At 40.1% G+C, this 18,168-nt stretch overlaps 1 pseudogene; it reads right to left on the reverse strand.

The window, feature by feature from the left end:
- Positions 1–9,521: 9,521 nt before the first annotated feature.
- LOC101972047 (protein cornichon homolog 4-like) lies at positions 9,522–9,899 on the reverse strand (annotated as a pseudogene).
- Positions 9,900–18,168: the final 8,269 nt, after the last annotated feature.

An 18,168-nucleotide genomic window follows, 5' to 3' on the forward strand; every position in this document is an offset into this window, starting at 1 on the left:
AGCGTCTCTAAACACAGCAGCTGGAGATGGGTCAGAGTCACAAGGACCCCAGCAGGCCACAAAGCTGCCCTCAGAATTTGCAGCTGCCCCAAACTGCACTTAGAGCCCTACCCTCTGCTTCTGAGTCCAATGCTGGGGTCCCAAATTCCTCATTTCCAAAAGGCAGTTGGTCCCCAGGAATAGGGGAAAAAAGCAGAGCCAGACATAAGTTGCAGTGATCTCTGCAAATTCTCTGACAAGGGGACCCCACTAAGCCCTCCCAGTTAGAGGAGCAACCCCTCTCTGCTCCTTCCACCATCTAAAGCGAAAGCTTGCAAAAGGATCTTGGGCAGAGTGTGCCCTGCCCTCTGGACATCGCTCCCTTTATCAGGAAGAAAGCAGCACAGCAGAGCAGCAAAAAGAGGGTGCCCACAATTTTCCTGGAACACTGCAGAACAACCCACTTAGAGGTGAAATGCCACAACCTCCCAGCAATGCCACCATCAATCCCTGCCCTAAGGACGAACTATAACTTGGAAATCTTAGGGGCATGATACAAAAAGAAGAAAACAAAATTATATCAAATCCTTACAAATTATCTAGAACTGTGCTACATAAATTTTACTAATGCTTCTCATTATAACAATTTCAGAGATAAAGCCATGAGCCCTGCCATCTGATAACATGAATCTAGTAACTTCCTAGAGGAGGGAGAGGCTAGATGTGCCAGGAGACTGCCTCCCACCTCCACATCTCCAGCCCAGCCCAGCCCCCTGCCCCAGGTAACTCAAGTGAGCAAGATCCTGAAAGGGACCTTGGATTCTCAATTGTCTCAATTACATGGCCAGAAAGCTTATCTCACCCTGACCTGAGCATTCTTTCTCCCAAGGTGCACTTTGCCTTCCATTTGGGGAGGAGGGGGTGGAAGTGGTGACAAAGTGCAGGTCAGGTCTCCTTAAAGAACAGTGGAAGAATCCTTGACCAGCACTGGCAGGGGACACCGAACATCAGCACTGTCCTCTCCCAGCTCATCAGGATCACCATTCAGCTGCTTTGACAAGAAACACTATTCAGTAAACCACAAATAATTTTCTTGTATAAACCTAAATGATCCTAATACTACTGAGGTTAATATTAACTTTCTTATATGACCAACATGTAATAAATACCTCTTATCTTTTCCCATATTAAATGTTTTCTAAATAGCTTCAGATAATTGCCAAAACCATAAAACAATGGTTAATGTAAAAATGTATTAAATTCATTGAGATTCTAAAAAAGTGATGGTTCATATAATGTATTTAACTCTCCCATACCCCCAATTCAGTTCATACTGCAGATTGAACACATCCTGAAATATCCAACCACCAGTATCTGAGAGACCTCCTTATGCCTCTCTCTCTTAGTGAAGCCAGGCCCTAGCCCAGCCCCACCCTGAATTCAGCTACTGAGCCCTCCTGGCTGTAGCACCTGCCCCACCACCTTCTGCAAGAGCGATTCACCCGTTCCTCATCTGAGATTCCAGGGACATAAAGTATCCCTCCCACTAAAGCCCTGAGATAGAGAAGGGTAAGGCTAGAGGGAGAAAAATATACGTGCCTATAGAAAATTGAGTGAAATGTATTAGACTAATGAAAAGCAAACAATAAATAAAAATTTAAAAGGAAAAGACAGCCAACTGAGAGAAAGCTATCATAAAAAGAAAGGAGCAGGGCTGAGTGTGTGGCTCAGTGGTGGAGCCCTTGGCCAGCACATGTGAGGCACTGGGTTCGATCCTCTGCACCACATAACAGTAAATGAAATAAAGGTATTGTGTCCATCTACAACTAAAAATATTTTTTTAAGAAAAGGGAGGCTGGAAGGTCAGACCTGGCATTTGGTCCGCCTATTTGGAGATGTGACACCAGAATGGACACATTGGCCCAGAGTATCTGAAACATGTTCCCCAGTTACTCCAAGTCAGATCAGCTGAGCCAGCATAGGCACTGACCATATGTGTGACCCATCAGTGACCTGGAAAGAATTTACTGATGTTCCCAATCCCAGGGAGGTCAGGCCCATGTATGGTCAAGGGTGAAACAAGTGAGTCCCAGTGGAGGGATTTCAGAACTGGGTCATGGAAAAGGCCTAGAGGTCTCAAAGGTTGACCTCTGCCCCTCAGAGAAGTAGAGGGGGGCCCAGGGCAAGAGAGGCCCTGTCTAGCCCCAAGAGGCACATTATAACACTCCCTAGAATGGTACACACCTTGTTCCTGTCCTGTCACAGAGACTCCTCCTCTCAGGCACAGACAGGGCCTCTGCTCTCCAATAACCACCAAGAAATACTTAGGCACGCCATTCACTGAGGGTCATTTTACCTTGAACATTTTATACCTCATTCCCATGATGATTTAGTACAATACCATGAGGTGGTTCTCACTGTCCTCATTCTAGAGCTGAGGGATGGAGCCTCTACAATAGTGGAAGCTATCCAAGGTCATAGGGTCACATGGACAAACACTGACAGGGGCAGGTCTGCCCCAAGGCATAGTCTAAATCTGAAAGAGTTGGGGGCACCAGCACTTGAAATGCTCCAGGGACGAGGGGGGGGGGCAAAAGGGAAGGAAAAGAGTACATCAGAACATCTATCATAAAAATTTTACCCTTATATCTATTTGTTCTTATACGCTGAATAATATGTGTACATATTTGTTAGCTGCATTTTCAAAATACATAACTTTTAAGGAGGGCATGTGAGGTTGGTGTTGTGGTTCAGTAGGAGAGCACTTGCCTAGCATGTGTGAGGCACCTAGTCCAACTGTCAGCCCCACATATAAATAAATAAAATAAAAGTTCATTGACAAATAAAAAATTTTTTTTAAAAAAGGAGGGCATGTCCAGAACCATTTGGAAACTCCCTCCCAGAGAGGAAGGAATGACAAGATCCAGCAATAGGGTGCACCATGGATGCCAGATCACTCTTGGGCCAATGGAAAGGCCACCCATGCAGTAGCACCCGGTTTCCTCGGCTTCTGCTGCCCCCTTGTGGCTAGAATGTGGCAGAGAGAAAGCAATTTCCAGAAGGAAGACAGAGAAGGTATGAAGGTGCAGACAAGAAATCTTAAAACTGTGGGGCTAGGGTTGTGACTCAGGGGTAGTGAGCTTACCTAGCATGTGCGAGGCATTAGGTTCAATCCTCAGCACCACATTAAAAAAGCATGTGAATAAAATCAAGTTTTAAAAAAAGAATCTTAAAAATGTGGAAGGGATTAAAGGAAACAAGACATAAATAAAATGCCAGATGCTGTAGGATTCCAAATATGTGAAGTTAAAGAATACGCAGATAGAAGCTGTGGTGACAGAGTCATATGAGGAGCTCCTTGGAAGGCTGAGGAGATAATTAAGACAAGAAGAGGTAGCAGGGTGCCTCCTGGGGTGAGGGAAAGCTTCATATCTTCAACTGGGGTGCTTCTTCAGGTGTACACACATGTAAACTGTGTAACTGGAAACTAAAGATCAGTGCATTCAAGAAAAATAAAAAGCTGATCACAATGGCACACACATATAAATCCAGCAGTTCAAGAGGCTCAGACAAGAAGATTACAAATTGGAGGCCAGACTCAGCAATTTAGCAAGGATCTAGACAACTGAGCAAGACTCTGTCTCAAAATAAAAAATAAAAACAGCTGGGAATATGCCTCAGTGATTAAGCACCCCTTGGTTCCATCCCTACTAGAAAAATATTTCTACCTACATAAAAACATTGTGTAAGGTGAATAGTTTTTTTTCTCCTCTCTCTCTCTCTCTCTCTCTCTCTCTCTCTCTCTCTCTCTCTCTCAATAGAGAGAGAGAGTTTGGGAGAGGGTAAGAAAAAAAGAAAAAAAGAAAAAAAGCTATTCACCTTACACAAACTTTTTAGGCAGGTAAAACTTACATATGGTAAAAGTAACATGAAAAATCCTTTTAACACACATTAAGCATACATAAGCTTTTTCAGCTTACAGTTTTAGTCTTCATTATTTGATTGATGTCCAAATTTCCTCTGGAATATAAACTTCATGGTGGTGTGCATGTGTTCCCAAAGCCTGGGATTACTGAGCCTGTCATATCCTGGCTATTTAATAAATATTTGTTCATCAAATATAACTGATCACATGGATTGCCCTGATGCTTTGGGGTGACTCAGCTCATCATGGGGGAGCACATGCTGGAGCAAACCCTCTCATCTCGACTAGCTGCTCTGAAAAGCCATCTTTGCATTGTTCCTGGGTACAGCTCCCCACTGCCACAACCACCTCTGTGCACCTCCTCTGCAGCCACGGACTCCGGCAGCTTTATCACCACAGTCCCTGAACTCTAGTTTCCTTTTTAACCCACTGTATGGGATCACTGGCCTGCCCCACCATGTCATACGTGGCCGTGGACACTAGCTCTGAAATCACCACCAAGTACTTAAAGAAGAAGGAAGTTGTGGAGGCAGAGAATGGAAGAGACCCCCTGCTAATGGGAATGCTAAAGAGGAAAATGGGGAGCAGGAGGCTGACAATAAGGTAGATTGCCGAAGTCTGGCTTGGCACAAATCAGGAGCCACTTGTCAAAAAGAAACTAACTTTATTTTTAGAACTACAAACGCCAAACAAAACAGCTCCAGGGAAAAACCCTCAGAGCCCAACTGCCACCACCGGCTTCCACAAGCCTCTCTCCCCCACACCAGCCTCTCAACCTCCCACAATCCTCCTGCTCTTGAGGCCGATTGGCTGGGTTGCGTGGGCAGAGCCAAAGAAGTCACCCAATGAGCAGCTCCATGGAGGAGCCAATCAGCTAGATGTTGCTGGGGCCGCTGTGAGCCAATCATCAGCTGGCAGTCTGAAGGGCAGGGAAACAGCCCAATGAACATCACCGCAGAGGAGCCAATCAGCTAGATGTTGCTGGGGCTGCTGTGAGCCAATCATCAGCTGGCAGTCTGAAGGGCAGGGAAACAGCCCAATGAACATCACCGCAGAGGAGCCAATCAGCTAGATATTGCTGGGGCCACTGTGAGCCAATCATCAGCCGGCAACTGGAAGTTTGCTGGCAGCTGGATCATCAGCCGGCAGCTGGAAGTTTGCTGGGGCCCCTTTGGCTGTGGCTCTCAACAGTAGATGAAGAAGAGGAAGAGGGTGGTGAGGAAAAGGAGGAGGAGGAAGGTGATGGTGAGGAAGAGGATGCAGATGAAGATGAGGAGGCTGAGGCAGCTACGGGCAAACGGGCAACTAACGATGATGAGGATGATATTCATACCAAGAAGAAGAAGACCAATGAGGATGACTGGACAGCAAAAAAGGAAAAGTTAAACTAAGAATAAAAGGCCACCGTGAACTATTCACCCTCCACTTCCCGTCTCAGAATCTAAACCTGGTCACCTTCCAGTAGAGAGACCCGCCCACCCGCTCGCCCACCTTGGGCAGTGCCACCAGCAGATGACATGCGCTCTTCACCACCCAACCAAAACCACAACGTGAATTTGCAACAGGGGAGGAAAACAGAACCAATACTTCCAAGGCCTTGCTTTTTTTCTTAAAAGTACTTTGCAAAAGGAAATCTTGTTTATATTTTTTATTAGCATTTTATAATTTTGTACATATTGTTAGGGATCAGCCATTTTTAATGATCTCGGATGACCAAACCAGCCTTTGGAGCATTCTCTGTCCTAATTCTGACTTTACTTGTGATGTGACCATGTCCATTATAATCTCAAAAGAGAAAAGAAATTGTAAAAAAAAAAAAAATGGCAAAAACAACAACAGCAAAAAAAAGAAAAAAAATCTTATTCTGAGCATGTACTTTAGCTGTACTATAAGCAGTTGGTTTTATATGAGCTGGTCCACTTTTAAAAAGATTTATTTCTATTTTGTATGGATAAAATTATGTTATCCGCATACCATCTTTTCTGTTTCAAAAAAAGTGTGCCTGTAGCTCCTTTAAAAATAATATAGTTCATAAATGTACAGGCTAAATGGAAGGAAGGATATGACAAGTAATATTCTTCTGGGTTTTTTAAAATACTTTATATGGTAAAAATACTATCTTGTTCAAATACAAAATTATATACTGTTATGGTCATGGTTCCTCAGGATGATGTAAGTAGTCACTATCTCCACAATTTTTCACTGTAGTGTATCTTTTTTTAAAATTAGGTACATATGACAGCAAAATTCATTTTGATTCATTATACACATTGCAGGACAATTTTTCATTTCTCTGCTGTACACCATGTAGCCTCACACCCTATGTGCAGTCTTACATGTACCTAGGGTAATGATTTCTATCTCATTCCACCATCTTTCCTGCCCACATGGCCTTTCTCCACCCTCCCTCCCCTTTACCCAATCAAATTTCCTCCATTTTCCCCATGCCTCTCCCTCCCCATTTTGGACCAGTATCCACTTATCAGAGAGAAAGTTCGGCGTTTGGATTTTTGGAATTGGCTTATTTCGCTTAGCATGATATTGTTCAACTCCATCCATTTACCTGCAAATGCCATGATTTTATTCTCTTCTAATGCTGAGTAATAGTCCATTGTGTGTATATACCATGGTTTATTCATCCATTCATATACTGAAGGACATCTAGGTTGCTTCCACAATTGAGCTATTGTGAATTGAGCGGCTATGAACATGATGTGGCTGTGTTACTACATCCTTTGGGTATAGACAAAGGATTGGGTCAAATTGTGGTTTCATTCCAAGTTTTCTAAGTAATCTCCATACTGTTTTCCATATTGATTGCACCAATTTTTTTATTTAATTGATTTTATTTTTTAAATACACAACAGTGGAATGCATTACAATTATTACACATATAGATCACAATTTTTCAAATCTTTGTATATAAAGTATGTTCATGCCAATTCATGTCTTTACATATGTACTTTGTTTTTTTGCATTGCAATTCTTATTACACATATATACCACATTTTTTAATATCTCTGTTTGTATATAAAGTTCAGATTGATACCCAATTCATGTCTTCATACATGTACTTTGGATAATGATGTCCATCACATTCCACCATCCTTGCTAATCCCCTGCCTCCTCTCTTTCTCTCCCACACCTCTCCCCTATCTAGAATTCATCTGATACTTCCATGCTTCCCCTTCCTACCCCACTATGAGTCAGCCTATTTATATCAGGGAAAACATTTGGCATTAGTTTTTTGGGGGGATTGGCTAACTTCACTTAACAATATCTTCTCCAACACCATCCATTTACCTGCAAATGCCATGATTTATTCTCTTTTATTGCTGAGTAAAATTTTATTTAATTTTTATCCATTCATCCAATGAAGGGCATCTAGGTTGGCTCCACAGTTTAGCTATTGTGGAGTGGTTGTACCAATTTGCAGTCCCACCAGCAATGTATGAGTGTACCTTTCCCCCCCACATCCTCACCAACATTTATTATTGTGTGTTTCTTGATAACTGCCATTCTGACTGGTGTGAGATGAAATCTTAGAGTAGTTTTGATTCCCATTTCTCTAATTACTAGAAATGTTGAACATTTTTTATATATTTGTTGATTGAATGTATATCTTCTTCTGAAAAGTATCCATTCAGCTCCTTAGCCCATTTGTTGATTGGATTGTCTGGTTTGTTTGTTTTAATTTTTTGTAATTTAATTTTTGTAATTTATTTTTTTGTTCTTTATAAATCCTGGAGATTAGTGCTCTATATGACATGTACATGGCAAAAATTTGCTCCGAAAACATAGGCTCTCTTCACCTCATTGATTGTTTCTTTTACTGAGAAGAAGCTTTTTAGTTTGAGTCCATCCCATTTATTAATTCTTGATTTTATTTCTTGTGCTTTAGGACTCTTTTTTAAGGAAGTCAGGGCCTAATCTGACCTGATTAAGATTTGTGTCTATTTTTTTCTCTATTAGGCACAGGGTCTCTGGACTAATTCCTAGGTTCTTGATCCACTTTGAGTTGAGTTTTTTGCATGGAGAGAGTTGGGGGTTTATTTTCATTGTGCTGCATATGGATTTCCAGTTTTCCCAGCACCATTTGTTGAAGAGGCTATCTTTTCAGTACCATTGTCTAGTATAAGATAACTGTATTTATTTGGGTTTGTCTCTGTATCCTCTATTCTGTACCATTGGTCTACATGTCTATATAGATGCTAATACCATGATGTTTTTGATACTATAGCTTTGTAGTATAGTTTAAGGTCTGGTATTGTGATGCCTCCTGCTTCATTCTTCTTCATAATGGTTGCTTTGGCTATTCTGAGTCTCTTATTTTACCAAATAAATTTCATAATTGCTTTTTCTATTTCTATAAGGGATGACATTGGAATTTTAATTGGAATTGCATTGAATCTGCATAGTGTTTTGGGTAGTGTGGCCATTTTGACAATATTAATTTTGCCTATCCAAGAGCATGGGAGATTTTTTTCATCTTCTAAGATCTCCTTCAATTTCATTTTTTAGTTTTCTGTAGTTTTCATTGTAGAGGTTTTTCACCTATTTGGATAAGTTCATTCCCAAGGATTTTATATATTTTTTGAGGCCATTGCAAATGGGATAGGTTTCCTAATTTCTCCGTCAGAGTACATCATTGATGTACAGAAATGCATTTGATATATGGGTATTGATTTTATATCCTTCTACTTTGCTGAATTCATTCATTAATTCCACAAGTTTTCCGGGGGAAGTTTTTTAGACCCTCTAAGTATAGAATCATGTCACCAACAAATAATAATTTGAGTTCTTTTTCTATTTGTGTCCTTTTAATTTCCTTCATCTGTCTAATTGCTCTGGCCAGAGTTTCTCAAGGACTATATTGAATAGAAGTGGTGAAAGGGGGCATCCCTGTCTTGTTCCAGTTTTTAGAAACAATGCTTCCAAATTTTCGCCATTTAGAATGATGTCCGCCTAGGGTTTAGCATAGATAGTTTTTACAATGTTGAGGTATGTTTCTACTGTTCCAAGTTTTTCTAGTGTTTTGAACATGGAAGGGTGCTGTATTTTGTCAAATGCTTTCTCTGTATCAATTGATAAAATCATATGATTCTTATCTTTAAGTCTATTGATGTGATCAATTATGTTTATTGATTTCCATATGTTGAACCAATTTTTCATCCCTGGAAAGAACCCCCACTTGATCATGGTGTACTACCTTGTTTAATATGCTCTTGTATGCAGTTTGCCAGAATGTCATTGGGAATTATTGTCTCAATATTCATCAGGGATATTGGTCTGAAATTTTCTTTCCTTGATGTATCTCAGCCTGGTTTTGGTATCAGGATGATACTGACTTTGTAGAGTGAGTTAAGAAGGACTACTTCCTATTCTATTTCATGGAATAATTTGAGGAGTATTTGGTATTAATTCTTCCTTGTAGGTCCTGTACAACTCAGCTGTGAATATGCCTGGTCTCAGGATTTTTTTTGATAGGCTTTTGATGCTGTCATCTAATTTCTTGCTTGAAATTGATCTGTATAAATTGTGTATGTTCTATGACTCTGTTTGGGTTGATCATATGACACTGTAGTGTATATTAACTCCAACCACAGTTTCTCTGGCATCAGTCATTGATCACAGCTAAAATCATATTATAAAAATACATGAGGAATTGAAGCAAGTGGAAACAAAGATTGGTCATGGGTTCTTTCATATGTGACTTCAGTTGACCTCAATTTTGTAAACCCTATGTTGCCACTTGGCACCATAATGAACCAATATATATTCCAAGTACCAACAGGTAAGTTGAGAGGAAAGATGAAGCAGTGAAGTAAAACAAGCAAAACATGCTGAAAATGGTATGGCCAAGAAATTCTGAGCAACATGATCTAGCATTAATGTCATCACATTCTATTTCAGATGATATAATTCTGAAGTAGACTGAGAGGGAGATGAGGGCACAACAATTTTAGAGTGAAGAGATGAACACTATTGCTTCCATCCTCAGCCTTCTCCTTTCCTTATTGTTGGAGTTAACCATTTTAATAAATTGATTAATGCCTCAGTTACTCTTTCTCACATGCTGTGAGCAATTCAGCACCCTCCTTTAACGGGTACTGTTATTGTGGTTTAGATGATTCCATCAAAGTCCAGATATGACATAAATTATTTGAATAAGGAAAACTTAATATAGACTTATTCATTCCTGAGGCCCTGGGTTTAATCCCTAGCACTGAAAAAATAAAAAGAATTAACAATTAAAGGTGGTTTTCTACTAAAAGAACTAAACGAAGGCTCCAAAGAATACAGAAATGGCATATAGAAAGAAGATACTACCTCTTGGGATGAGGCAGAGTAGCAAAGGAAGGAAACAATGTACGATAGGGTCCCCAGTGAGACTGAGGTGCAGAACTCAATGGGGAAGATGGGACTATGGCCCACTGGAAGGTTGAAAGGTATCTGTAATGCTCCAACTAACCAGGTGTCCTCTTTCATAATATACTCCAGAACACTTCTGACACCAAATGTTTAGATTTTTCCACACCAAGTTATTCTCCAACTCTCTCATATCTGGGTGTCTTATAATTCAATTAAGGAATGAGCAGAGACCCCACAGATTAAGCGTACCCCTTGGTCTTAATAGTATGCCCACATGACTTACTGACAATCACAAGATGACTCTTCAATGTATTCACCTGTTTCTGAAATTCCTGTCACCTTAAGTAGAAAAACAGCCCACTATGGTGGCCCATGCCTGTAATCCCTGAGGCAGGAGTATCACTTTCCAAGCTTATGGTCAAAGCTTGCTGTAATTCATCTTGCATCTGAAAATTCTCTTTTTTATTTATGTTTACTCAAGTAATACTTCTCTTTTCTCAGTTGTAGTATTGACACAAAAGGGAAATGGAGAGAAAAGTCAAAGAGGGTAGCAGGAAGGGTGGATATAATCAAAGTACATTATATGCATGCATGGAATATATAAAAATAAAACTCAATATTTTGTATGATGAATATGTACTAATAGCTTTTTTAAGGAGGGGGGTCTATTGCCTTTTCTTTAATTCCCTGGATTAACATATCACAACATTCTCAATGGTACCAGAAATTTACCTTGTTATGGAATAAGAGGTATGTTTTATTCATCCGAAATAGGAAGCAGATAATATAGAATATTGGACTCTTCTCTTAAAACTCCATTATTCATTGGAGTTTGGAACTAAAATATTCTCCAAAGGATCATGTGTTAAAAGCTTGGTCCCCAGCTGGTGGCCTTTTTAGGAGGTGGTAGAAACTTGAGGAGGTGGGGACTAGGAAACAGGAAGGAAGTAGGTAACTTGGCTGTGTCCTTGAAGACTGTCTTGTCCTGAGCCCCCTGTTTCTCTTGCTCTTGCCTCCCCGCACCCTTGCCTTCTATCTGCCATGAGGTGAGACACTTGCTCCATCACCTGTTCCCTGTCATCACATGACATTCTGCCTCAGAAACAATGGAGCCAGGTGACTATGAACTGAAACCTCTAAGACTGTGAGGATAATAAATCTCTTCTTCAGGTTGATTTTCTCACAGAGAAAAAAAAGGTGACTAACACATTATTCATTTCTCTGGAAATTTCTGGATGATAAACTTTCTATCATCTGGAGAAATAGAACAAGTGACCATTCTCAACCTCAAGGTTCCTCTACAAACATTCAAGTCCAGTAATGTGGAGTCCCATTTGTTTGATTTTTTCTTGAGATAGGGTACCACTCTGCTGCCCAGGCTGGTCTCCATGGTCTCCTACCTTAGCCTCCCCAGTAGCTAGGACCACAGGTATGTGGTGCCACACCTGTCTTAAATACATTTTAACAAAAAAAAATGGCTCCTCATAGTTAAATTCCACATTCCCTAAGCCAGTTCCAAAACAGTCAAATTTTTTCTTCTGCTATCTGACCATAAGACATGAATAGAACTCTCATAACCATACATATTAAATCTGAACACAGAGCAGGAGGACAAGCCCAGTGAGCCTTCCAAGTATCATCTCAAAAGATTTTCCACAGGGAGTCTGTAACCAAAGGAAAGGCCACAGTGGGGGATCAAGGACAGAAAGGGACCCTGTGGGAACAAAACCTGAAAGTTTCAGGGAAGTAATGGAGATTCAGCCTCTGGGGGAGCACCATCAACACCACAGCCAGAGTTGAACCCCTCCATTGAGGTGCTCAGGATCATCTCCAAAGGAAATGAATTGTCAAGCTGTATAGGGAGCCCCTCAGACTCTCCATGGAGCAAATTGTCATGGACACATCTCCATACATAAACATGAAGTATGGAAAGAGAGTTCCACAGAAGGAAACTGGAGGGAAAGAGAAAATATGAAAACCATCCATCAAGTTATAGAAGGAGACATCCCCTTCACTGTAGTCCAGGAAAACCCCACCCTGGCAGGGATCTTGCCTAGGAGATAACCAAGTCACAGGATCAGTCCAGGCACAATATCTATCTTTTAACTTCCCAATGACCTAAACCCCCCTACCTGGTAATTCCTCATGCCAACCTATTCTTTTCACATCTTTGCTTCAGACTCCCAGAGTCCACCTGCTGAACCATCCTTTCTCTATAACCACTTCCCAGTTACATCTTCCTGATGTGATGCCCTCAAGTCCCAACACACTGCATTTCTCATCACAGTACATACAGGGGTCCTTCCAGGTCAGATACATCTTTTCATGAGACAGAAAGCCTGTGGTGAGCAGAGTCTGGATCCAGAGTGATAGGACCTGTTGAGAGAGTTATCAATCATGCAAAGTCCCATCCTGCCCCAATAAAAAGCACTCAGCCACCCACCACCTCACAGCCACAGAGTTTCCTGAGCTGAGGATGGAATAAGCCTCCTGCAATATGAGACTTGTAACTCAAGCCCACGTCCTCAAACAGGAGAAAGAGCCAGAGGCTGATTTGAGGGGTGGGGGGTAGATTTGTGACAGGACCCTTGAGAACCAGTACCAGTGTTGTGACCATCACTTCTGCCATGGTAACACTGTTGGTGATGCCAGCATCTGAATCACCACAGAGAACTTAAGGAGAAGCCAGAAGCCATGAGGGCAACAGAAGGAACATCTAGAAGCATACAGTCACTCATAGGCTGGGAACTGTTCTTTCCATCAATCTATGAGAGAATACAGATCTCATATCAGGGATTTGCAGAGTCTCTACACATCAGGGTCAGCACCAAGTCTTCTGAAACACAGCAATGTGGAAGGAAGAAGGAAAAAGCTATGTGAAAACATTCTGCTGCTGTATATTTTTACACACACACACACACACCTCACACATTCTGCTGCAGCTTTCCCATGAAGACTAAGCCCAAAAGCTTAACATCCCAGGATCAAAACAGTGGATATAAATCACTGTTCAGATTTAACTACCAAATAATGCTTTTCTCAAGGCACAGACACACAACCATCCTGAAAACTGGGTTATTCAGATATTTAATTGAGGTTATCAAAATTTCCAAGACCTCCAATTACTCATAAAGAACTGACTGTGAATAGACTACCATGGGAGATAAAGTCCAGAGGCCCAGATCCACCCACACAACCATCTGTGGGGCCCAGGGGGGATATCAGGCCTAGTCCATGCCTTTCCTGGTGGGGCAGACACTCGCCAGAGCTGAGCCTCTGGTGCAGAACTGCCCCTTCTAAACAGTGGACTACCATGGAAACCAAGAGCCAGCCCAGACTGCCCACACCAGTCCACAAGGGATCCAGGCTCTCAGAAGGCCCAGTCCACCCCTCCACAGGTGGGGCAGGCACTGACAGAGCCTAGTGTTAGGCGCAGGAATGCCCCTTCTGACTGGCAGAAAACCTTGGGGGATCAAGTCCAGTGCCTATATCCACCCACACCAATATATGCAGGACTCAGATCCAGGATGCAGTTGCATTCATTGAGGAACACCAGCAGGGTCTGGAAGCCCAAAATCAAGGTAAGATAAGACAATCTTCACAGGTACTACAAGAATATAGGGAAGAAAATATAATATCCCAGATCCACACTGCAAGAAAGGAAGACACATAAGACAACATGAAAAAACAAGGGAGGAAGGTGCCCCAAACAAACCAGGATACTATAATAACAGAACCCATGGACAGCAAAGTTCATGAAATGTCAGAGAAGGAGTTCAAAAGGTTCATAAATAAAATGATCTGTGAAATACAGAATGACCTAAATGAGAAAACACAGGCAAAAATTGATCACTCCAACAATGAGATAAGAGAGCAAATTCAGGTAGCAAAAGATTACTTCAAGAGAGAGATACAGACCATGAAAAAAAAGTCAGAAATCCTTGAAATGAAGGATACAATAAATCAAATAAAAACTCAATAGAAAGCATATCCAACAGACTAGATCACTTGGAAGAAATAACATCAGATAATGAAGACCAAGTATACAATCTGGAAAATAAAGTTGATCACACAGTGAAGAAACTTAGAAACCATAAATGGAACATCCAAGAATCATGGAACAGCATCAAAAGACCAAATCTAAGCATTATTGGGATAGAGGAAGGCACAGAGTTTCAAACCAAAAGAATGCACAATCTCTTTAATGAGATAATATCAGAAAATTTTCCAAGCATGGAAGAATGAATTGGAAAATCAAATACAAGAGGCTTACAGGACATCAAATGTAAAAAATTACAACAGATCTGGTCATTTTGATAATATTAATTCTGCCTATCCAAGAGCAAGGTAGATCCAATCCAACACCTAGAGAATAAATAATATGGTACTGAATAAACAATGGGTTACAGAAGACATCATGGAAGAGATTTAAAAAATTTAGAGGTGAATGAGAACAGATACAACATATCAAAATCTCTAGGACATTATGAAAGCAGTTCTAAAAGGAAAATTCAGTGCATGTAGTTTATTCCTTAAAAGAATAAAAGGTCAACAATAAATTACTTAACATTACATCTCAAAGACCTAGAAAAAGAAAAACAAATCAACACCAAAATCAGCAGAAGACAGGAAATAATTAAAGTCAGAGCTGAAAGCAATAAAATTGAAACAAAAGAAACAATTGAAAAAATTGACAGAACAAAAAGTGAGTTCTTTGAAAAAATAAATACTATTGACAGACCCTTAGCCATGCTAACAAAGAGGAGAAGAGAGAAAATTCACATAACTAACATACATGATGAAAGAGGAAATATCACAACAGACACTACATAAATACAGAAGATAAACAGAAATTATTTTGAAATCTTGTACTCCAATAAAATAGAAACTATCAAAGGCATTGGCAAATTTCTGGATTCATATAATTTGCCCAAATTAAATCAAGATGATATACACAATTTAAACAAATCAATTTCAAGTGACAAAATGCAGATGCCATCAAAAGTTTACCAACCATGAAAAACCTAGGACCATATACACAGTCAAGTCCTACAAGACCTTTAAAGAATAACTAATACCAGTACTCTTCAATTTATTTCAGAAATAGAAAAAAAGGCAGCATTTCCCAACTCACTCTACAAGACTCATCTTATAGAAAAAGACATATCACTCTGATTCCAAAACCAAGCAAAGACACAACAAAAAAAGAAAACTTCTGACCAATATCTCTAATGAATATATATTCAAAAATTCTCAATAAAATTCTGGAAAATCAAATACAAAAAAACATATCAAAAAGATCATGCACCATGATCAAGTGGGATTCATCCCATGAATACAAGGTTAGTTAAACATACAAAAATCAATAAATGTAATTCATTACATCAATAGACTTAAAGAATCATCTCCATAGACATAGAAAAAGCATTTGACAAAATACAGAGTTCAAAAACGCTATAAAAACTAGGGAAAACAGAAATATATCTCAACATCATAAAGGCTACCTATGCTAAGTCCCAGGCCAACATCATTCTAAATGGAAAAAACTTGAAGGCATTCCCTCTACAAATTGGAACACGAAGGATCCAAGATGGTGGAGTAGAAGAGATACCGTTTCTGGCTACTGTGTGCTGCAGCTGTGGGTAGCTTCTCCGTAGGGACTCACCTTGACAGAAAACAGCATCTTAGAGTGTGTGACAGGACCACATACAGTGGATTTTCACGGAATCCACCAGAGCTTCGAACATTACATAGAACTCAGAGACTCTGTCTTCCGGTAAGACTCCAGACTCTGGTCCCAAATCCTGCAGTTTGAGCACATGCACAGCTCTCAAGCAGCGAAGTAGAAACACCAAATCAGCACCTCTGTAGAGCTACAGAACTCCAGACTACACTGTGCTCCAAAGCAGGTCACCAGACAACTTTCTAGCAACAGCACAAGGACATCCCTGCTACCTCCACCAGACACCCCTATGCAGGAAACAGACATGGCTTCATCTTGGAAAATATTTCTCACCATCTTTTGGTGGGCATGGCTACTAGTGTGGATGGATATGCGACTGAACAGGTATCTGTTTTTCCAACTCTCCCTCCCTCCAGCTGTAATAATTTGGCACAGTTACTTTCCAACACAAAAACAGCTCTCAGTTGAACAGGTGTGCAGTGCGACTAGGCACTGCCCACCTGGTGCAAACCAAGGGCGAAGAGCAAGAAGTCCCTCAGTTGAGACCTGATAAGCAATAGAGGAGATGGGTCTAAAAACTGGGAGCAACTCAGAGAAACCAAGATTAGGGAAGTTCCAGGCAAGAGAGGGGAGAGCTCAAGTCTTCTTACACTGGTTATCAACACCACCATAAGGGCAGAGACTCAAGCATGGAAGAGACAGCTCCAACTACTGGAAGAAAAGAGAAGAAAACAGAATTCTAAGAGTATTTTTATTTGTTTGTTTGTATCTTCTTTTTTTGTTTTATGCTTGTTTGTTTTCTTCTCTTCTATTTTACCCTCTTTCTTTCTCCTCTACCTTTTCTACTCTGGTCCTCACAACCTCCACATATGTGAAACCAAGAATATTGCATGAAATAGAACTTTAAGAATTGAGTCACCAGAATAATATAATATAGAGGATTTGCATAAGAACCCCCTTTTTTCTTTCTCTCTCTCTCTTTTCTCTTTCCTTCTTTCCTTTTTATTTTTCTTCCTTCTCTCTTCCTCTTTCAACCTACTAATTTTTATTATTTTCACTTCTTGTAATTTCCTAAATACATATATGTGTTTGTTTTCATGCATTCTACTGTGCTTCTTTGTACTTGTCTACCCTTCTGTCTATTCCCCTGCTACTAACCCTCTTCATTAGAGTTCTCCTCCAAATTTCCTACATTATATTAATCCAATACCCTCATATCTTTCCCCCTTAATATAACTTTATACGCCCAACCACCAGTTCTCTGTCTGCCACCAGAAACTGTACAACTTTTATAAAACTACTGATTATATTTTAAATAATAATTGAATCCAAAATTTCTAGACATTGAGACTAACTATAAATGTCTTAATAACAATAATTTGTTCATAGGTGATGTACTGTTGATATTGGGAACTGTCAACATTGTCCTTCCCCACAAAGGAGGGATCTTGGAACTCCACAAGAACACTACAAGTCTATAGAATATGAGCAAAAACACCCCAGTTCCACAGAGCTGGAAAGAAGCACAAACAACATGAAAAGACAAGGGAAGAAAGTAGCACAAACAATTTAAGACAACACAAAAAATTAACAGCTACAGCAGAAAAAAGTGACAGAGAAAGATTTCAGATTATACATGAATCAGATAATTTGGAATCTTAAAGAAGACATTAGATAACAAATACAGAAAATGAAAGATCACTTTGCCAATGAGCTACATAAACAGATCCAAGAAGCAAACGTCACCTCTACAGGGAGATAGAGGTTATACCAAAAACCAAACAGAAATGCTTGAAATATAAGAAATAATAAACCAAATTAAAAACTCAAATGAGAGCATCAAAGAAGAGTAGACCACTTAGAATACAGGACATCAGACAATGAAGACAAAGTATAACATGTTGAAAAGAATGCAGATAGCACAGTGAAAATAATAAGAAACCACAAGCAGAACATCCAAGAAATAAGGGATAGCATAAAAAGACCAAATTTAAGAGTTATTGGGATAGAGGAAGGCATAGATGTCCAAACCAAAGAAATGAGCAATCTGTTCAATGAAATAATATCAGAAAACTTTTCAGACATGAAGAATGAAATGGAAATCCAAATCCAAGAAGCATACAGGATGTCAAATGTGCAAAATCAAAACAGATCCACACCAATACACGTTATAACTAAAATGCCCAACTTCTGAATTATACAGAATAAG

Source organism: Ictidomys tridecemlineatus, chromosome 8, assembly GCF_052094955.1.
Source record: "Ictidomys tridecemlineatus isolate mIctTri1 chromosome 8, mIctTri1.hap1, whole genome shotgun sequence".
In the NCBI taxonomy this organism is placed as follows: domain Eukaryota; kingdom Metazoa; phylum Chordata; class Mammalia; order Rodentia; family Sciuridae; genus Ictidomys; species Ictidomys tridecemlineatus.